The sequence below is a fragment of the Symphalangus syndactylus genome, chromosome 24 (assembly GCF_028878055.3).
Source record: "Symphalangus syndactylus isolate Jambi chromosome 24, NHGRI_mSymSyn1-v2.1_pri, whole genome shotgun sequence".
Classification (NCBI taxonomy): Eukaryota; Metazoa; Chordata; class Mammalia; order Primates; family Hylobatidae; genus Symphalangus; species Symphalangus syndactylus.
This window is the reverse complement of record NC_072446.2, coordinates 29,141,947-29,164,475: the sequence shown is the minus strand read 5'-3', so window position 1 is coordinate 29,164,475 and position 22,529 is coordinate 29,141,947.

Here is a 22,529-nt window from a genome sequence, read left to right as displayed (position 1 = left end):
TCTCGGCTCACTGCAGGCTCCGCCCCCCGGGGTTCACGCCATTCTCCTGCCTCAGCCTCCCGAGTAGCTGGGACTACAGGCGCCCGCCATCTCGCCCGGCTAATTTTTTGTATTTTTAGTAGAGACGGGGTTTCACTGTGTTAGCCAGGATGGTCTCGATCTCCTGACCTCGTGATCCGCCCGCCTAGGCCTCCCAAAGTGCTGGGATTACAGGCGTGAGCCACCGCGCCCGGCCTACACATAGAATTTAGGCTAGATGTTTCTATTTTTTTCTCTTGTTTTCTTTCATTTACAAAAGAAACACATGGCCTTTTTTTGGCCCCTAAAGCCACTCTTCTCTGCCTACTCATGAGTAATATGTAGAGGAAGAGTTATTTAGCTGGAATGAGGTACAAAGAGGGGCTGACACAATGAGAACAAGAGTTAGAGGCCACAGACTCCTCACAGCTGACCCTGGGAGCAGCCTGACAACCCCGGAAGGGACCCTTCCTGGAAGGTCACACAAGCCACCCTTCCAACCAGCACTAGAGTGGCCTGGTAGCCTCTGCTTGCATGCCTCCCAGGACAGGACAGTCACTGCTGCTGGAAACAGCTGTGGACATCTCTGATGGTGAAAAAGGTGGACTATTGGCCAAGCCCTTCACACTGCCCATGTCTCCATATTCAAGCCACAGCTGTGGCTGGGAATGCCTTGCAGAAGCACCACAAAACCCATCCTCCCCAAATGAAATTAAGCCCCCCATGTGGTCCCTGCTCTTGTTTACAGCATGCACAGCTGTCTGTGTTTTAGCCTATTTTATTACTCTTTGTCACCCCCACTTAACTGTGAGCTCTTTGAAGACACAAACAGTTTTCTCCTTGATGCCTGACCAAAATTGATACTTAAAAATTCTTTTGTTAAAAACGCAATTCTAGGCCGGGTGTGGTGGCTCATGCCTGTAATCCCAGAACTTTGGGAGGCCGAGGTGGGTGGATCACGAGGTAAGGAGATCGAGACCATCCTGGCTAACACGGTGAAACCCCGTCTCTACTAAAAATACAAAAAATTAGACTGGCGTGGTGGCAGGTGCCTGTAGTCCCAGCTACTCAGGAGGCTGAGGCAGGAGAATGGCATGAACCCGGCAGGCGGAGCTTGCAGTGAGCCAAGATTGTGCCACTGCACTCCAGCCCAGGCGACAGAGTGAGACTTCGTCAAAAAAAAAAAAAAAAAAAAAAAACGCAATTCTAGCCGGGCATGGTGGCTCACGCCTGTAATCCCAGAACTTTGGGAGGCCAAGGCGGACGGATCACGAGGTCAGGAGATTGAGACCATCCTGGCTAACATGGTGAAATCCCGTCTCTACTGAAAATAGAAAAATTAGCCGGGCATGGTGGCAGGCGCCTGTAGTCCCAGCTACTCAGGAGGCTGAGGCAGGAGAATGGCGTGAACCCGGGAGGCAGAGTTTTCAGTGAGCGGAGATTGCACCACTGCACTCCAGCCTGGGCAACAGAGCGAGACAGCATCTCAAAAAAAAAAAACAAAACAAAAACGCAATTCTATAACATCATTGCCCAAGCTCCCTCTGCCCTCCAGCTTCTGTGCTAGGCACAACCTCACAGAGCATCAGCCACCTGGCCCCTCTCATGCCCTCACCCCAACCGCAATTCCCAGCTTCACTCCACCCCTGGAGAAACTAAGCTCAAAGCAATGGTTTTAGGATCTCAGGGCAACTTTCTAATCCAATCTTCTGTTCCTGTGGTTCGCAAACTTGATATATCAGAATACTCTGGAAGACTTAAGACACAGATTTTTGGACCCACCCTCCAAGTTTCTAATTCAGTGGGTCTGAGGTAGGTCTTAAGAGTTTGCACTTCTAGCCAGGCGTGTTGGCTCACGCCTGTAATCCCAGCACTTTGGGAGGCCGAGACAGGCGGATCACCTGAGGTCGGGAGTTGGAGACCAGCCTGACCAACATGGAGAAACCCCGTCTCTACTAAAAAATACAAAATTGGCCGGGCGCAGTGGCTCAAGCCTGTAATCCCAGCACTTTGGGAGGCCGAGGCGGGCGGATCACGAAGTCAACAGATCGAGACCATCCTGGCTAACACGGTGAAACCCCGTCTCTACTAAAAATACGAAAAATTAGCCAGGCGTGTTGGCGGGCGCCTGTAGTCCCAGCTACTCGGGAGGCTGAGGCAGGAGAATGGCGTGAACCAGGGAGGCGGAGCTTGCAGTGAGCCGAGATCGCGCCACTGCTCTCTAGCCTGGGGGACAGAGAAAGACTCCGTCTCAAAAAATAAAAATTAAAAAAAAATAAATAAATAAATACAAAATTAGCCGGGTGTGGTGGCGCATGCCTGTAATCCCAGCTACTCGGGAGGTGAGGCAGGAGAATCGCTTGAACCCGGGAGGTGGAGGTTGCTGTGAGCCGAGATCATGCCATTGCACTCCAGCCTGGGCAACAAGAACGAAACTCTGCCTCAAAAAAAAAAAAAAAAGAGTTTGCACTTCTAATACATCCGCTGGCAATGCTGATGTTGCTGGTCCAGGGGTTATATTTTGAGAACCATGGTGCCACAGTGCTACACTGAGGTCAGTCCTTGAAAGACATTCCCAGCCACAGGAACAGCTTGAGTGGAGGCAGAGGCAGCATAGAGGCTTGGGTAACATCTGCCTTTTCTCACCATTCAAGATGTCTGCAAGTTGCTTTAAGCAGCATTGAGCACCCAAGGCACGCGAGCAGAGGCTACCAGACCATATCATACACGCACAGCTTCTCTGCTCACAGTTTATCTAACCTCTGTTTATACATCTCTGTCTTAGTCCATTTTTTGTGAGTGTTGCTATAAAGAAATACCTGAGGCTGGGTAATGCATAAAGAAATGAAGTTAGTTTGGCTCATAGTTCTGCAGGCTGTACAAGAAGCATGGCACCAACAATCTACTTGGCTTCTGGTGAGGGCCTCAGGCTGCTTCCACTCATGGTAGAAGGCAAAGGAGATCTGGTGTGTGCAGAGATCACATGGCCAGAGAGGGGGCAAGGGAGAAGGTTCCAGGCTCTTTTCAACAGCCAGCTCTCATTGGAGCTAATAGAGCAAGAACCCACTCACCCCAGCCCCCAGGGAAGGCATTAGTCTATTCATGAGGGGTCTGTCCCCACGACCCGAACACCTCCCATTAGGCCCCACCTCCAACACTGGGGGTCAAATTACAACATGGAACTTAGAAGGGACAAATATCCAAACCATAGCAACCTTCTTCAACAAGATATTCACAACTTGTCCACTTAGAAGGGACAAATATCCAAACCATAGCAACTTTCTTCAACAAGATATTCACAACTTGTCCACTTAGAAGGGACAAATATCCAAACCACAGCAACCTTCTTCAACAAGATATTCACAACTTGTCCAGTTAGACTGGCCAATCTTCAGTTAGTTCTTATATTGAGTGACTGCTCACCTCCTGCCTAGGGTTGCCAGATAAAATATAAGATGCCTAGTTAAATTTGAATCTCACATCAATAATGGATAATTTTTTATGCAAATACAGTTATTTTCATTTGCTAAATCTGGCAACCCAACATTCCTACCCATGAAGTCTCCAGGTGCTTAAGCCAAGTTCCTGCCAATACTGAAGCAGCCAGGTGAGCCTCAAGTTCAGAGGAAGCTATGTCTTCTGCATCACAAAACCAATTTAGCCAAAGCCAAGAGCAGGAAGAGTCAGTCTCAGGAAATACACTCTGTTAGAGCTGCACTAAGCCCAGGTCTTACAGCTAGTCCAGGGCTGGGGCTGTGGCAAGAAAATGACTTCCACATGGGCTTCCCAGGTGTGGGGGTCCTTGCCTTGAAGCAGATTTGCGCTGGAATCCTACCATATGGTCAATACCTGGTCATCCATCCACACCCACACCATAGGGGAATGTTAGAGCCAGGGCTAAAACTCACTTCTGATTCCTGTGCTAACAAGTTTTCTCTAATGCAAGAATCATTTCCTAAGAGGTAACCCCAGGATCCTAGTATAGGTGCTAAGTGGTAGAGGAATCTTTCTGCACAAACTTTGTCATTGCAAACTCCAAACTCTATGGGTCAGAAGAGTCCTGCTCACTTCATGTTTTACCCCTTAGATGCCATCTGGCCCAGCCACCTCATAGGAGACCAGAGAGGTGAAAGGGCTTGCCCAATCTCCAATCCAAGTTGACAGCAGAGCTGGACAAGAATCTACATCTGACAGCTCAGACCTTGTCCAACCTGCCAGGGTGTCTTCCAATTAAAAGGAACTACTGTTAACTTAAAACCACAGATATACCATTTTTCTCCCACAGAACTAGCAACAATGAAAAATTCTGACAATATCAAGTGTTGGAGAAGAGGTGGAGAAAACTGTATTCTCCTCTACTGCTGGTGGGAATGGAAATTACAAGGGCAAACTTGCAGAGCATTAAGCAATACCTAGTAAAATGGGAAGTGCACATATACAATGTAACAATTCCACTCCAGCTTCAAACCCCCACAGCAACTCTCCCGCAGGAGCCCAGTGAGATCTAGGGCAAGGATGTTGATGGCAGCATTATTTGTTATGATGAAAAATTAGACACAACCTAACTAGGCAACAAGACAGAAATGAGAAACAAAACGTGGTCTATCCACATGATAGAATACCTTGCACAGTTACTAGGTTGGTAGGAAAGGAATTGCCGTTTTTGCCATTGAAAGCAATGTCATTGAAAGTAATGGCAAAAACTGCAATTCCTTTTGCACAAACCTAATAGAAAGAATGGATTAGAGCTAAATGTATCAATAAGAACAGAGGGCGAAAGTGTCCATATGTGAAAAACCAAGCTGCAAAGAGACCAGAGAAAATTTGTGTAAATGTGGAAAAGCATCCCCACAAACAATACCATACATTTATTATTCATAATACATTACATATGTATACACAAAATATAAAAGTTTCCCCCAAAAAAAGTATTTTTAAAAGGCACAGTTATTCACGAAAGTCATGATAGTGGTTGGCTCTGGAAAGGGATAAAGATTAAACCTTGAGGGTGTCCCTCAAGGGGTGCTTCAATGTCTTCTGTAATGTTTTATCTCTTGTATTAAAAATATACTTGAAGAAAATATAACAAAAGGTTCATAGTTATCATCCCAGTGGTGGGGATGCAAATTTGTTACTTTTGAATTTTTCTTTTAACTTCTCAAAGAAAAATAAAGCGGCTATTCTGAGGCACTGCTCTCTGGGGCCCCCAGAGCCTATATGACTAACTAAATGCATTTCTCGGATTTCAATAATTCATCGCCTGAGCAGGGGCGTGGGTGTGGGAAAGGTTCCATCCTTAAGGGAGTGCGGAAGAATGCATCCAATCAGGCTAAAATCTCCCTTCCTGCATCCTGACTAGAGATGACCTTGGGTCTGAATGAAAAGGTAGAGGTTTTAATGCACCGGATGCTTCTCCCAATCTGCTTTAGAGAGGTGGAAGGGAACTCATCTGGTTCAATAATTCATCAGAACCTAAGCATGACGGGATGGAGAACCTTCCAGAGTCATGGGCTGTGAGTCCAGCAACAACCCTCCATGACCACTCGCTGGCTGGTTTAAGGTGAGGGACTCATCCCGAGGGTGGTAAGAGACATAATCCCATCGGTGTGACAGGTAAAACCTAAATGCACACACAAACCACATGTAGATCCTGCTGAAATGCTAATTCTGAGCGAGTAGGTCTGGGAGAGGGAAGGCAGGCAGGGGTAGGGGGAGTGCTGAGACGTCACTTTTCTGTCAGGATCACCGGGTAGGGCATGGTGGCTCATGCTTGTAATCCTAGCACTTTGGGAGGCCGAGGCGGGGGATCACTTGAGGTCAGGAGTTCAACACCAGCCTGGCCAAGGTGGTGAAACCCTATCTCTACTAAAAATACAAAAGTTAGCCAGGCAAGGTGGCGGGCAACTGTAATCCCAGTTACTGGGGAGGCTGAGGTGGGAGAATGGCTTGAACCCAGGAGGCGGAGCTTGCAGTGAGCCAAGATCACACCACTGCACTCCAGCCTGAGCAACAGAGCGAGACTTCATCTTAAAAAAAAAAAAAAAAAAAAAAAAAAAAATCACAGAAGTCCCTGTTGCTTCTGCTCCAAGGCCCACACTTTGAGTGGCAAGTCGCTACACTGCCCACTTCAACTGCTGCTTGGTCTTTCTGCTTCATTATCCTACAAATAAAAGCAGGATGTTGGTGGTATTTGATGGTATTAGGGTCAAGAGAAGCAGAAACACTAACTCCAATCTCAAAGGAGACAGTAAAAATATTTACAACTTGATCACAGAGGTGTGCACAAATGTCAAATCTCATCACACTTAAAATCTGTGCATTTCATTGTATGTAAATACCACCTCAGCAAAAATATCCTGAAACAAAACAAATCAAGCCTGGTCCACCAACTCCCTCCAAAGGCTAACCTAGATCTTGGTATCTTGTTACCCACTGATTGGCCTGGAGTAAACAGTCCCTAGTGACCCACCCAACCGTAGGGAAGAAGAAATGGAACCCGAATAGCCAACCGGGGTGCATACCCTTTACACACATAGCAGCCACTTCCGCTAGTCAACATGCCCCCACTGCAGGGCCTTGGATTTGCCCCACTTAGTAAACTCTTCCTTCTTTGCAGGGGGAAATCTAGAACTCAGGTGGGCAGAGGGGTGTTTTTCTTCTCCCCTCAACAGAGGTAATCTTAAAAGGGCAGAGTAGCTACTGAAAGAGAGGCTGTGTGGCCAAGGGAAGTGTCACCAAACCTGTCCTTGTTAACCTCCCTTTCCTGCCTTTCCAGTGGCTCCAGCCTTTCCAGTGCCGAGCTTGGCCTCTGTTTCCCCTCTGGGAATCATCCCACCTAGAGTATAAGTTAACTTGAATACTAGGCTGTCTCTCCCAGCTTTTTTATTTTCTTTTTTCTTTTTTGAGATGGGGTCTCACTCTGTCACCCAGGCTGACATGCAGTTGCGTGATCTCGGCTCACTGCAACCTCTGCTTCCCAGGTTCAAGCAATTCTCATGCCTCAGCCTCTCAAGAAGCTGGGACTATAGGCATGCATCACCACACCTGGCTAATTTTTGTATTTTTTAAGTAGAAATGGGGTTTCACCATATTGTCCCGGCTGGTCCCAAACCCCTGACCTGAGGTGATCTGCCCACCTCGGCCTCTCAAATTGCTGGGATTAGAACACAAGTTAATTTCAATACAAGGCTGTCTCTCCCAGCTCTGATTCCTCCCTGGTGCCTTGTTCCCCAGTACTCTGCAACCAGTGGCTTACAAACCTTATTGTGCAACACGATTCGCTGGAAAACCTGTCAGAGCTGTGTCCCACCCCAAGTTTCTGATTCAGGAGGCTTGGGTAGAGCCTGAGAATCTGCATTTCTAACAAGTTCCCAGGTGACACTGCTGCTGCTGGCCCCAGGGATGTGCTTTGAAAACCATCATGTTAGACTTTCAACAAACATTTGCTAAATGGATCAAGGAGCAGAACTAGAAGTAGAGTCAGTTCAGAGCTCCCGTCTTGGTTCTGGAGCTCGCTCAGAGATCAACTTTTTAAGTAAAGCTTTCTTCCTAAGACACAGCATACTCATTTTCTAAAACCAGGATAATAATGCCAACCCCACAGGGTTATAGTAGGGATCCAGGGAAGTCTTCCTGAGAACCTGTTGGAACCCACCTCTGCCTAGAAGCCCTCCAAATCCATGACCCTCCCAAAATCCATGAGGGTTTAGTTCCCTCTGTAATCCTCCAGCCGTAACCACTAGAAGAACACTTAAATGCAAACTACCTTCTATGGGAGGGTATACACGTTCCCCCTAAACATATCTGTGTTCGGACCTTGTACTGCATCCCAGAGCTTCTGAGATGGGGAAGACAGTCATTCCCAGGCTGGTGGGGAGACAGATAGGGGAAGATGCATTTGATACACACAATGGTTATCAATGTAGGAACAAAGCACAGAGCTCAGAGTCACCAACTCTCCTGAAGAGGATTCCAGAAAGGCTTCCTGTAGGTGGTGATGCACGAGCCAAGGACTGAAGGATGAGCAGGAGTCTGTCAAGAGCACAAGGCACTCTGCTTCCTTGAGTGGCCCATAATTGATTCAGCTTGGGGACTTGATTGGCCCTGTCCTTTCGAGCTCAGATCCATGCACACACCACATGCTCAAAAATGTGTCATCATTTGTCCAGGTACGGTGGCTCACACCTATAATACCAGCACTTTGGGAGGCCGAGGTGAGTCACTTGAGGTCAGGAGTTTGAGACCAGCCTGGCCAACATGGCGAAAACCCATTTCTACTAAAAATACAAAAATTAGCCAGGTGTGGTGGTGGGTGCCTGTAATCCCAGCTATTCAGGAAGCTGAGGCAGGAGAATCACTTGAACCTGGGAGGCAGAGGTTGCAGTGAGCCGAGATCATGCCACTGCACTCCAGCCTGGGTGACAGAGTGAGACTCCGTCTCAGGAAAAAAAAAAAAAAAAAAAAGTCATCATTGGATTAATAGACCCAGCTTCTTCATTGCCTCCCAGGAATGATGCCTTGTCTGACCCATGGCCTGAGAAACCAAAAAAAAAAAAAAAAAGACCATTCAATAGATTGCCCTGCTCTGATGAATGAGACCTGTGTTTGTTGAGACAGCAAAGCAGGAAATCCTTTCCTATGTGCAAACAGTGCATTCTCCCATTAAAGCAAAGGTAAAGGGGACAAGGCTCCCCTATTCACATTGAGGCTTTGCCTCTAGTTCAGCCACCATCTGGCTGCTACCTGTCCCTTTAGGCCACCTGAACCATTGGTCCACAGTCATCAGTTCCCTGAAGCCTGGGATCCCAAACAGCCCTTACACTGTCTCAAAAAAACAAAACAAAACAAAACAAAAAACTCCTAAACCCTTCTCCAGCACCCAGTTCCTGAGGAAAGCCAGGGGCCAGGGAGACAGGAGGGAGGGAGAATCTTTTCTGGAATCAGGCAGACTGATACTGAGTTTAAATCCTAGCAGCACCTTGTATAAGCCACGTGACCTGAGGCCAGTTATTCACCCACTGGGTCTCAGCTTCCACATCTATGAAATGAGCTTAAAACTGCTCACCTCTCAAGAGTGTGGCGATGATTAAACGAGGGCAGGTGAGTGAAGAACCTGGCTCCCAGGTGTACAGCCCATGGGATTCGGCGGCACAGAGGGACCCCACGTGTGTGTTGTCTGGACAGCACTCCTCCCGGCTTCCGTCCCCCGCCCTTGGGCAGAGCGCGGGAAGTAGGAGTGTGAAGGCCTGAGTCCTCTCAGCGGTTCTCTTGGTGACTCAGCCTCAGGCAGTAAGCTCAGAAATACCACGCGCCCAGCCTGTTCTGGTGACATTTCAAATCCAGAGCGTCTCTCACATCCCCTCCCAGCCTGTCTGGTCAGTATCCATTACTCCAGAACTGGGGCAGGGTATGCATTTCTATCTCTTTTTCAAGGGTCCTTCTTCCCATCTCATGCGGGGCTAGCACTTACAGTTGATGGAGTGCTGTCCTATGGCTAACTTTATTTAATCCTCCCAGCAACCTTGCCCAAGAGGAAACTAACACTCCAAGGGGCCAAACCAATTGCACAAGATCACCCAGCTGGTCAGTGGCAGAGCCGGGATTTGAACTCAGAACTTCCTGGCTCACCTGCCTCGCTTTTTGCACTCACCCATTTACCATGCCAACAGGGACAAAGTGAGGCCACGGTTCCCTCGGCCTTCGGACCCACTCTCAGCGTCAGACAAGAGCTGGGCCAGAAGGGGAAATGCCCTGGAACTCTCTGGCACCTACCTGACCACCCTCAGACATGCAGCAGTGCAGCCCAGCTGGTGGGGCCAGGCCCTCATCCACAGCCAAGGCAGAACCTCCCCAAAGATTCTGACTGCCAGCCGGGCCTCCATTTCGGCCTCTGGTCATGGGCTAATCCTTCATAGGGTGTAACCAACTGGAGGCCTGTGAAGGGCACCTAGGGGTGTTGAAGGGCACCTAGGGGTGTTGAAGGGCACCTAGGGGTGTTGCCGGCTTCTTTCTATCTTAATAAAAATCCTAATTGAGGAGGCTCTTGAGCCGCTTGCTCGAGCCCACTCCCACTCTGAATTGTCTTCAATAAATCTGTGCTTTCGTTACTGTTTTTCCATTGCTTTGTCTTTCATTACCTCATTCGTTACTTTGTGCATTGTGTTCAATTCTTTGTTCAACCTGCTAAGAACCTGGACAACCCTCTCCGGTATAATAGCTCCCTACAGAGCCGCCCCAGACAGAGCCTGTCCTCAGCACCAGGGGCTGCCTACAGTACAGCTCCTGTGGTCACTGTCCCTCCTCATCCCACCAGGTGTCCCTCGGGACTAACTGACAGACACGCCTGGCTTTGCACCTCAGCCAGACCTCTAGCATGAAGGACATACCCGAGGGGCCAAGAACTGAATCTACACACTGTCCTTGCCTCCCAGCTTTCCCCAGCCTGACTCATCATCCACCACCCCTTCCCTCCCAGATCCCTTCCCTGTGTTCTTTGGAACCACTTTTAAATTTTATTTATTTTTTTTTTTTTTTTTTTTGAGACAGAGTCTCGCTATGTCACCCAGGCTGGAGTGCAGTGGCGCGACTTCAGCTCACTGTAACCTCTGCCTCCCGGGTTCAAACGATTCTCCTGCCTCAGCCTCCCCAGTAGCTGGGATTACAGACATGGGCCACCACACCCGGCTAATTTTCGTTATTTTTAGTAGAGACAGGGTTTCACCATGTTGCTCAGGCTGAACTCCTGACCTCAGGTGGTCCACCAGCCTCAGCCTCCCAGAGTGCTGGGATTACAGGCGTGAGGCACCACACCTGGCCTGGAACCCATCTTTTAAGTGAACAAACTCACACCCATGCTTCACCATGTCCCCAAACAAAGCATCTGTACCTTCTGTCTCAACTGAAGGTCTCTGCCCCCACCAAAACCCCACTTCTTATGCAGCCCCATTCAGCTGGAGCTGTTCCTCTCTGCACCCCCAACCTCAACCCTCTATAAGCACGTACCTTAAGGTCCAAATTTGCAGTAAGCATCCTCTTTGCTCCTCACTGATGACTGGGCCTGGCTTCCTTGCCTCAGGTGAAACTAGCTCTTCAAGCCTGCCTCTCCCATCCTCATCCCCATCCTTCTTCCTGAAGAGCCTCCCTCTACCCCAGGCTCTGTCCCTTTCTCCACCCTAAGCAAATCCTGGCACCTTCTAGGCCAGGGATTCTCCACCTTGCCACTACTGACATTATGAGCCAGCTCATTACTGTGGTGGGGGCTGTTCTGTGCCCTGTAGGATGCTTAGCAGCATCCCTGGCCTCTACCCACAAGATGCCAGCAACACTACACACACCCCTCAGTTGCGACCACCAAAAATGTCTCCAGACCTTGTCTAATGTCCTACAGGGGTACAAAGTCACCCTTGGTAGAGAGTCACTGGTCTGGAGCAACATCAGCATCCTCTGGTCCCCAAGTCCAGTGCCTTTGACCTCCCAACCCCAGCGACAGTCACTTCACTCAGCTCCAGCCCTCTTCTGGTGCAGCCCTCTGCCTTCTCCACACCCCAGGCTGCCAGGAAGCAGATGAAAGAGTAAACCCGCATCCATGCAGACTGGGCTTTGGGGCCAAGCTTTAACCCACTCCACTCGGCCTTCGGCCAGTCTGACACCTTCATAGCACTACCCCCAATCTGTAATTGAATTTTAATTTTTTACTATTCAATTACCACTTCCTTTTGCCAGTTGTCTTTTCTGCCTCCTCCACCGGGCTATAAACTCCATGAGGACGGGAACTTTACTGCTTTCTTCATGGTTTTATTCCTTATGCTAGTGAAAGGCCTGGCACAGAAGACATTTATGGAGAGAGAGAGGAAAGAGAGAAAGGAAGGAAGGGAAAAAAGAAAGAAAGACACAAAGAAGGAAGAAAAGAAAAAGTTTTTGGAGGAAAGAAAACTTTGTAGAAGAGGAGAAGTATTAATCAGATGAAGCAACAACAGGAGTCAAACATAACACGCATGTCACGGAATAACCCGCAACTAATGAAAGGGACAGTGTACAAGTATCTCTAGAGTCACTGACATGCAAATATTCCTAATAAAACTGACTATTTATATGCTTATCTGTATTTATACCCAAAGAAATATCTAAAAGCATGCCCACCAAATGGTCAAAGATTTTTGTCTCTGGTAAAAGTGAGATTTCATTTTTACTTCCATTTCCTACAATAAGCATGTATTACTTTTCCAAACTTAAAATAGCTACCATTCACCCAGCAATCCCATTACTGGGTATATACCCAAAGGAAAATAAATCATTCTACCAAAAAGACACATGCACTTCTATGTTCATTGCTGTATTATTCACAATAGCAAAGACAGGGAATCAACCTAGATGTCCATCAATGATAGACTGGATAAAGAAAATGTGGTACATGTATACCATGGAATACTACACAGTCATAAAAAAGAATGAAATCATGTCCTTTGCAGCAACGTGGATGCAGTTGGAGGCAATAATCCTAAGCCAATTAACACAAAAACAGAAAACCAAATACCACATGTTCTCACTTGTAAGTGAAAGTGAAGCATTGAGCACACATGGACATAAATATGGGAATAGCAGACACTGGGGACTACTAGAGGGAGGAAGGAGTGGGGCTTGGGTTAAAAAACTACCTATCAGATACTACGCTCACTACCTGGATGACAGGATCTGTACCCTAAACCTCAGCATTATACAATATTCCCATGTAACAAACCTGCATATGTACACTCTGTATCTAAAAGTTGAATTTTTTTTTTCTTTTTGAGATGGAGTCTCGCTGTGTCACCTAGGCTGGAGTGCAGTGGCCCAGTCTCAGCTCACTGCAACCTCCACCTCCCTGGTTTCAAGCGTTTCTCCTGCCTCAGCCACCCAAGTAGCTGGGATTACAGGCACCCATCAGCACACTGAGCTGATTTTTGTATTTTTCGTAGAGATGGGGTTTCACCATGTTGGCCAGGCTGGTGTCAAACTCCTGACCTCAAGTGATCCTCCTGCCTCAGGCTCCCAAAGTGCTGGAATTACAGGCATGAGCCACTGCACTTGGCCTAAAAGTTGAAATTTTTAAAGTTGCACTAAAATAGGACAGGATGGGTTTGACGGCCTTCTACTTTGCCCATTCAGCTTCTGCAAGCTCTTGTTTAGCAGGGAACAGTTACCTCTTAACACATGGTTAAATCTCTAAGTTGATCATAAATCTCTCATTTTCAAAAAAAAAAAAAAAAGTCCTTCCAAATGAAAATTTATAAATCATGTTTTCAAAGAATATATTTTAAGATGGGAAAATTCTCATGATAAAAAATTAGGTGGAAAGTGAGATACCCAAAGAAGGTGCATATTATACATAATATATATCACAATTAAAGCAATGTTTTAGATCTGACGTGGAAAGTACTAAAAAGACCAGAAAGAAATCCAGCACATGTCAACAACAGCAGTTCTGATGGGTGGAGGGGCAAGGATGAGATCATTTTGCCATTTCTCTTCTATACTTGTCTTTATTTTCCAAATCTTCTAGAGCAGGGCTCCCCAACCCCTGGGAAACGGACTGGTACCGGTCCATGGCCTGTTAGGAACTAGACTGCACAGCAGGTGAGAGCATTACTGCCTGAGCTCCGCCTCCTGTCAGCTCAGTGCTGGCATTAGATTCTCAGAGAAGCATGAACCCTACTGTGAACTGTGCATGCGAGGGATCTAGGTTGCAAGCTCCTTAGGGGAATCTAACTAATTCCTGATGATCTAAGGTGGAACAGTTCCATCCTAACTTGCTCCCCCTACCCCACCCATCCGTGGAAATATTGTCTTCCACAAAACTGGTTCCTGGTGCCAAAAAGGTTGGGGACCCCTGGTCTAGTGCAGCACCATCCAATTTTGCAGTAAGTAGCCACAAGCCTCCCACAGCTATAGACACTTGAAATGTTAACAAATAGGACCAAGGACCTGCAATTTTTATTTTACTTTATTTAAATTTAAATAGCCTCACATGCCTAGTGGCTACTGTACTTAAGAACAGCACACCAGAGGGAACAAGCAGGTTTTTTTTGTTTTGTTTTTTTTTTTTTTTGAGACAGAGTCTCGCTCTGTCACCCAGGCTGGAGTGCAGTGGCACAGTCTTGGCTCACTGCAACCTGTCTCCCAGGTTCAAGCAATCCTCCTTCCTCAGCCTCCCGAGTAGCTGGGATTACAGGCTTGCACCACCACACCCAGCTAATTTTTGTATTTTTAGTAGAGATGGAGTTTCGCCATATTGGCCAGGCTGATCTCAAACTCCTGACCTCAGGTGATCTGCCCTCCTCGGCCTCCCAAAGTGCTGGGATTACAGGCGTGAGCCACCGCACCCGGTCGGTAGTTTTATATACTAAGGAAAAAAGCACTAGATGTGATTTTTAAGTTAATACAAACTTAGAACAGAAAATCCAAACACTGCCCCAGTGTCTGGCCCAGTTCCAGCTCAGCGCTGCATTCTGCATCTGTTTATTGTAAGATGTGAATGCCCCATCCAACTTTCTTGGCAGATGTATCCTTTTTTACACTTTTTTAAAAACTGAAAGATGATTTCTTCATTTCTTATTCAGTTTTGAAAGGGAGGCAGAGTCAATGAGCTCGCACATATCCCAGAAACTGACTTCCTTAGACCTTAACAGAAGGTACTCGAGTGCACAGATGTTTGCTGGTTTTATATGGAGGCCTTGCTGGCTATGAAAAAACATTCCCCTCTAATTTTTTGCTCAATTTGTTTTAGGTTGGTAATGAAATCTGTGAATCTGCGTTCCCTTTCTACAGGAAAAATAGAATTTTGATCTCTTTTAAAAATCAGAACGCAACAGGATAATGGAGAAATCAGTCTCAATAGCACATTTCTTGTTCGTTTCAGAGCAGTGATGTAAACATGATGATGCTATGCTTTTGGGGTCTTTGAGGTTTCTGCCAAAAGCATAGCAGCTCAGGTGGATTCGTGCCTACCACACGCTTCTTTGGCAGATTTCTGTCGACAAATTGTACGTCTGCTCTTTTGAAATAGCATCATGAAGTTGTTAATGTCTTTGCATAAAGACCACCCATTCTGTTTGCCCTGGGGACAAAGACTTTGCACTAATCACCTTGCTCTCTCCTGGAGTGAAGAGCTGAAGAGGCAACAGGAAATGCTTATTTACTGAGTTCTTAATGGGTACCAACTGTGGACACCCACAGAAGGGGTTTGAGTAAGTATCTTCTTATGGTCCAGGGGCCAGAGTAGAGAACAGAAACCAAACAGTTTGGCCTCTGGTTCCATAAAATAAATAAGAATAAAATAGAACATTGAACATTTGTGTTTCACTCACCATCTTAATGTATGCACTTTGTAGATTCTGCATTCAAACATGCAGAACGGGCTAATGAAAGAAAATGCCAAGGCCAGGCACAGTGGCTCACGCCTGTAATCCCAGCACTTTGAGAGGCCGAGGCGGGTAGATCACACGAGGTCAGGAGTTCGAGACCAGCCTGGCCAACGTAGTGAAACCCTGTCTCTACTAAAAATACAAAAATCAGCCGGGCATGGTGGCGGGCACCTGTAATCCCAGCTACTCGGGAGGCTGAGGCAGGAGAATCACTTGAATCTGGGAGGCAGAGGTCGCGGTGAGCCAAGATTGCACCATTGCACTCCAGCCTGGGCGGCAGAGAGACTCCAGCTCAAAAAAAAAGAAAAAAAAAAGAAAGAAAGGAAAGAAAATGCCCCCAAATCTCACCACCCAGAGACAAAATCATTCACTTTCGGAGAGCATTCTTCCAAATCTCGCTCTCTTCCAATGGTTCTCAGCTGAGGACAATTTTGGCCACCTGGGTACATTTGGCAATGTATGGAAACATATTTGGTTGTCACACACTAGGAGGGGGTGTTCCTGGCATTTAGTGGGTAGAGGCTGAGGATGCCACTAAGCATCCTACACTGCAAAGGACAGCCCCTCTCTCTACCACAAAGAATTATCCAGCTCAAACGCCAATAGTGCTGAGGCCAAGAAACCCTGCTATAGACATATGGACGTGTAGCTCTGTGATAATTACATAATCAAGTTCATACTATGCCAGCTGCTCATCATCCTGCAAGAAAACATGTATCGCTTGTCTGTTATGGTCAAGCACTGCCTGTTCCTTAGAGAGGGCCTCATTTAATTTTTACCAGAAGTCTGCAAGAGGAGGAATTAGTACAGATGTTATGAAGAGACTGAGGTTCAGAGAGGTGAAATGCCTTGACCAAGGTTGCACAGCCATTAGTCGTGGTGCTAAGACCCCAGTCCAGGTATGAGGGATTCCAAACTGCCTTTCCTACTGTCTGTTCATTTGCTCTCTTTCACCCCAGGACCCAGTTTACAAGGGGCAATTAGAAACCTAAGCGTAAGGCCCTTGAGCTCCCCTTCCAGAACCTGAGGGAGGCATTATTTAAATCTTCTCCATTTTTACATTTGTCATATTTTATCTGTGAAGAATACTTTCAACTTCCTCACTAATCACTTTTCTGTCCATTGCTCGTTGTTTTTCTACCTTTTAACTATACATATGTGTATGCTATATTATACTCATAACTATTATATCTTGGTTGTAGGTTAAACCCTCCATTAGTTTGTTAAATAATTTTTTTTTTTGAGATGGAGTTTCACTCTTGTTGCCCAGGCTGGAGTGCAATGGAATGATCTCAGCTCACTGCAACCTCCGCCTCCCTGGCTCAAGCGATTCTCCTGCCTCAGCATCCCGAGGAGCTGGGATTACAGGCATGCACCACCTCGCCCAGCTATTTTTTGTATTTTTAGTAAAGACGGGGTTTCACCATGTTGACCAGGCTGGTCTTGAACTCCTGACCTCAGGTGACCCGCCCACCTCAGCCTCCCACAGTGCTGGGATTACAGGTGTGAGCCACCACATCTCACTGAATAATGTTTACCTTGATTTCTCCCTCTTCTGATGGTGTTGTGACTCCTGCCTCCTTTCTGTTTGCATTTGGCTGGTATATCTGGAATTATTCTGCCTTAATTATATCGTTTCAGGTTTGTGCTTTGCAGTTGGCATATTGTTGAATTTGGATTGGATTTACCCAACCTGGGAGTCATTTTCTTTCTGTGGGCATGTCTTTTTTTAAATTTATATGTGCTTCCATAACAGATATCTTTGGTCTTAATTCTATTTTCTTGTTTTATGTTTTATATGCTTCCTTTATCTTATTTCCTAATTTTTCCTACCTTCTGCTCATCTGGCAAACAGAATGTGTTTTGTTCTACTGGTGATTATTTTTTACCTTTAAATAACAAGGTTTAATTTGCATGTTCAAAGTTTTCAACCTCAAAAATGAAAAAGTAGCTGTCAGCCAGATATAATGGCCATCCCTGTAAATCCCAGCACTTTGGGGGACTGAGATGAGAGGATCACTTGAGCTCAGGAATATGAGACCAGCCTGGGCAACATAGGAAGACCCTGTCTCCAGAAAAAGGAAAAAGCACAAAAAAAAAAGGCCAGGCACCGTGGCTCACGACTGTAACCCCAGCTACTCCGGTGGCTGAGGCACAAGAATCATTTGAACCCCAGGAGGGGGAAGTTGCAGTGAGCTGAAATCATGCCACTGCACTCCAGCCTGGGTGGCAGAGGGAGACCCTGTCACAAAAAAAAAAAGAAAGAAAGAAGGAAAGGAAGGAAGGAAGGAAGAAAGGAAGAAAGGAAAAAAGAAAGAAAAAGTAGCTGTTGACTCCACTTATGGAAGATAAGAAAATTGATTCCATTCCAATTCCTCATTCTGTCTTCACCCCTATCTTCTGGGAATTTTTGTCTCAGTCTTTTAAATTTTGGGGTTATAATGCTATATTTATTTTGCTTTAAGAACTATAATAGCTACATTCTTCACATTCTGTTTTATAATTTTTCCATGGTTATCTAAATTTAATTTTATATGTAAATTGTTTCAATGCACACCCCCATACAACCACTTCCTTTTCCAGTAATGCTAGATAATTTTCTTGTGAGTTCTTTGAGTCATCTCTTAGTTGACTGAAGCATATTTTCAAGTATTTCCTCCCCCACACTCTTTCCCCCACAAGAAGGATATATGGATGATATACTTCCTAAATCCGTGCATATTTGACTCACTTGTAAATATCAACTTTGATGAAATTTTGGATCCTATTCTTTTTCTTTCCATTGTCTTTCTTGCTGCATTTTCTTCTGGAATCTAATGTCAGAGTTAAAAACTGAGGCCATCTGATTTTTATTTTCTTTGAAGATAACCTGCTTGTTCTGCCTGAATTTTCATTAGACTCTCTTTTTCCTTGAAATGTAATGGTTTCATCCGAGTGTATGTCTCACTGCCAGCTTTTTTTCTCTGCTTATAAATTTCCTTGGTAACCCTTTGAGCTGAACATTCGTATCTACCTTCACTTCAGGTATGCTTCTTCTATTCATATTTCCTCCTCGAATATACTTCCTGTTGCATTTGTTCTATTTCCTATCCTCCAAGAACACAAATTATTCCCACATCAATTCCACATTTCCCTCTTCTCTATGTGTGGTCAGTGTATCTGTCAGGATCTGGTCAGGAATCAAAAAACATAACACTTATTTTAATAGAAATAATTTAATGTAGATAAGTGGTAACCAGGTACAAAATTGTTAACTCAGTACTGAAAAGACAAAAAGAGAACCTTAACATATAATAGAGGCAACAGCTGCAGAGAGCAACCATTACCCAAAGGGCTGGTAAACAAAGGGAAGAAACTGGCACTGTTAAAACAGGGCCAGGTACAGTGGCTCACACCTGTAATCCCAACACGTTGGGAGGTCGAGGCCAGCAGGTTGCTTGAGCTCAGAAATTCAAGACCAGCCTGGCCAATACGGCAAAAAGCCCGTCCCTACAAAAAATACAAAAATTAGCCAGGCATGGTGGTGCACGCCTGTAGTCCCAGCTACTCAGAAGGCTGAGATGGGAGGATCAACTGAGCCCAGGAGGTCAAGGCTGCAGTGAGCGGTGATAGCACCACTGCACTCCAGCCTGAGCAATGGAGCAATATCCTGTCTTTAAATTAACAAAATAAATAAATAAATACATACATACATACAAACTTAGAAGATGAGACAGGTTCTGCAAAGCTGAAAATCAGACCTCTGAGTAGGGGGCCAGCGCTTAGCTGTGCTGGTGTCTGAGCTCAAAGGTGAGAGCCCATGAAGCTGGGACCAGGATTTACTGGCCTTGTACTCCAAGCGAAGCATTTCACACATCCCCTTGCCAAGGCCTGGAACAATGACAGGTTTTATGCAAACATACTTTTAGGCGAGCTGTTTTCAATCTTGCCTACGCATTGGAATCACATGGAAAATTGTTTAAAATACTGATGCCTGGATACCACCTTTTGAGAGTCTCAGTAAATTGGTCTGGGGTGCTGTCTGAGCATTTCAAGTTTTTAAAGCTCCCCAGGTGATGCTAATGTGTAGCCAAGGTTGGGGGCCATTGGCCTAGAATTACCTCTGCATAGGACCTGTTACCACTGCCGAGAACAAGGAATAGGCCAATGTCTACCTTGGTTTTATATTACATTCACCTGAGAAAAATTGTTTTAACTGGTGACGGCCCTCCTTTCCCCTAGAAGTCCTGATTTAATTCATTTGAGTTGGGGTCAACATTGAGATTTTTTATTTCCATAGGTTTTTGGGGAACAGGTGGTATTTGGTTACATGAGCAAGTTCTTCAGTGGTGATTTGCGAGATTTTGGTGCACCCATCACCCAAGCAGTATACACTGAACCCAAGGTGTAGTCTTTTATTCCTACCCCCGTCCACACTTTCCCCCAAGTCCCCAAAGTCCATTGTATCATTCTTACGCCTTTGCATCCTCATAGCTTAGCTCCCACTTATGAGTGAGAACATACAATGTTTGGTTTTCCATTCCTGAGTTACTTCACTTAGAGTAATAGTCTCCAGTTCCATGCAGGTTGCTGCGAATGCCATTAATTCATCCCTTTTTATGACTGAGTAGTATTCCATCATATATATATATATATATATATATATATATATATAGCACGGATTTTTAAATCCCAGGGGATTCTAATGTGCAACCAGGGTTTAGGTAAAGGAAAGACCCATAATGCCTATGGTCCCGCATCAGAGAGTTTTCATAAGTGAATCCTAGACATCATAAGGAAGCAAAATGTCCAAGCATTATGTCAACATCAAGAAGATTAGGATGGTGGGAGAAGTCTGACAATTAGAACACTTTAACAGGGATCTCTTCACCCACCATGAGAGTCAGAAATAGAAACCCAGAAGGCCTCTCCTCTCTCTCCCCAACTCCGACTTCTCTTTCTCTGTCTTCTCTCTCTTCTAACACACACACACACACACACACACACACACACACACACACACACACACATTCATTTGTTCCACAGTCGAAATAACAGCATTAGAAGAAAGTTGTCCAGGTGCAGTGGCTCACGCCTGTAATCCTAGCACTTTGGGAGGCAGAGGCGGGAGGGTCACTTGAGCTCAGGAGTTCGAGACCTGATTGGGCAACATAGTGAGACCTCATCTCTAATAAATAAATAATAAAAATAAAAGTTATGAGTATGAGCTGAAAAGATAAATTTCCATTTGCTTTGGTATAACTGTGGGGTAGCTTTGGGCCTTATTGCCTTAGGGGGATGGTTCTCAAAGTGTGGTCCCTGGACCAGCAGCATCGGCATCACCTGGGAACTTTCAAGTAATGCAAGTTCTTGGGCTCTACCCAAGATCCACTGAATCAAACTCTGGAGGTGGGGCCCAGCCACCTGTGTTTTCTACAAGCCTTTCAGGTGACTCTGATGCATGCTTAATTTGAGATCCACTGCCCAAAGCAGTGGCATCTGGAAAAGACACACCAGAAAAACACAAAACATTATTAAGGCCTATGCCCCAGGAGCCCCTTCAGTAGATGACTGCCAAGAATAGCCCACTCAGGCGGGGTGCAGTGGCTCACACCTGTAATCCCAGCACTTTGGGAGGCCGAGGCTGGCAGATTACCTGAGATCAGAGTTTGAAACCAGCCTTGCCAGCATGGTGAAACCCCATCTGTAGTAAAAATACAAAAAAAGTTAGCCAGGCATGGTGGCACATGCCTGTAATCCCAGCTACTCGGGAGGCTGAGGCAGGAGAATTGCTTGAGCTCAGGAGACAGAGGTTGCAGTAAGCCGAGACCGTGCCACTGCACTCCAACCTGGCCAACAGAGCCAGACCGTCTCAAGAGAAAAAAAAAAAAAAGAAGTAGCCCATCCTCCCTCTGGTAGACGAACTACATCACCATAGCAACACGAATGCTCCTGGTGGGTCTCAGATGTTCACCATGAGAACATCTTTCCTTAATAACCTAGGAGGTTTGTATGTAAAGTCAGACTCTTGTGTCCTTTGTCCCTTTGCTTGCCTGTGACAACTAGTACGACCTTTGTGCCTTTTTCTTCAGCATGCTAAGAACTATTTTTGTCTAATCCCACTTCATCCTCTCAAATTGGTGCAACTTCTTCTCAGATCTTGACAATGGATCATCCAGTGATCTTTGCTTTGCCTACTGTTGTGACTTTTTTTTTTCCTGTAGTGATACCTTCATGAATGCCTCCTGAGGTCTGTAGCATTAGCTTTTTGGATATCTATATCAAACTACTGACACTGATTAAACTCAAAGTAAACTAAAGCTCCTGATTCATTTTCCATGAGTAATATTAAGTCATATCATCTTCCATCTTTTATCTAAGCTGTTGATATTTTGGACCCAAGTATACAACCTCACAACATCTTGCAATATTTTAGCGTGTCATTGGTAAAATATTATCGGTTATCTATTGTTGTGTAAAAAAACATCCCAAAACTTAAAATAACAATCATTTATTTGTTCATGACTCTGCAGTTTGGGCTGGGCTCAGCCAGGCAGCGTTTCTGCTAGTCCTGGATGACCCATGGAGTTGTAGTCATCTTGTAGCTCAGCTAGAGCTGGAGGGTCTCAGAGGACCTCACTCACATGCCTACAGCCTTGGTGCTAGCTGTTGGCTGGGATTTTCTTTCCACACAGACTCTCACTCTCTAATAGTCTAGCCCAGGCTTTCTTACATGGGAGTGTGAGCATGCCAAGAGGGTAAAGATGGCTCTGGAAATAGCACAACTTCACTGCTGCCACATACTGTTGAACAAAACAAGTTGTAAGGCCAGCCTGGATTCTAGGAGTGGGGTAATAGAATCCACCTCTTGATGTAAGAAGGTACAAAGATTTTCATGGCCATATGTAAACTACCACATCTTCCCTGTCTCATTTCTCCACTTTCTGACTGGTTCTTTCTGGGATCACCTCCCAGATCAACTACTTACACACAAATCCTTTTCTCAGGATCTTTGAAGGGCACCCTATCAAAGAAACTCAGGCTCAGAGCTTGGTCCAGAACCCTCATTTCTTCTCATTCCATTCTTGCCTTAGCAATCTCACCCATTCAAATGTATACACCAAAAACTTCCAC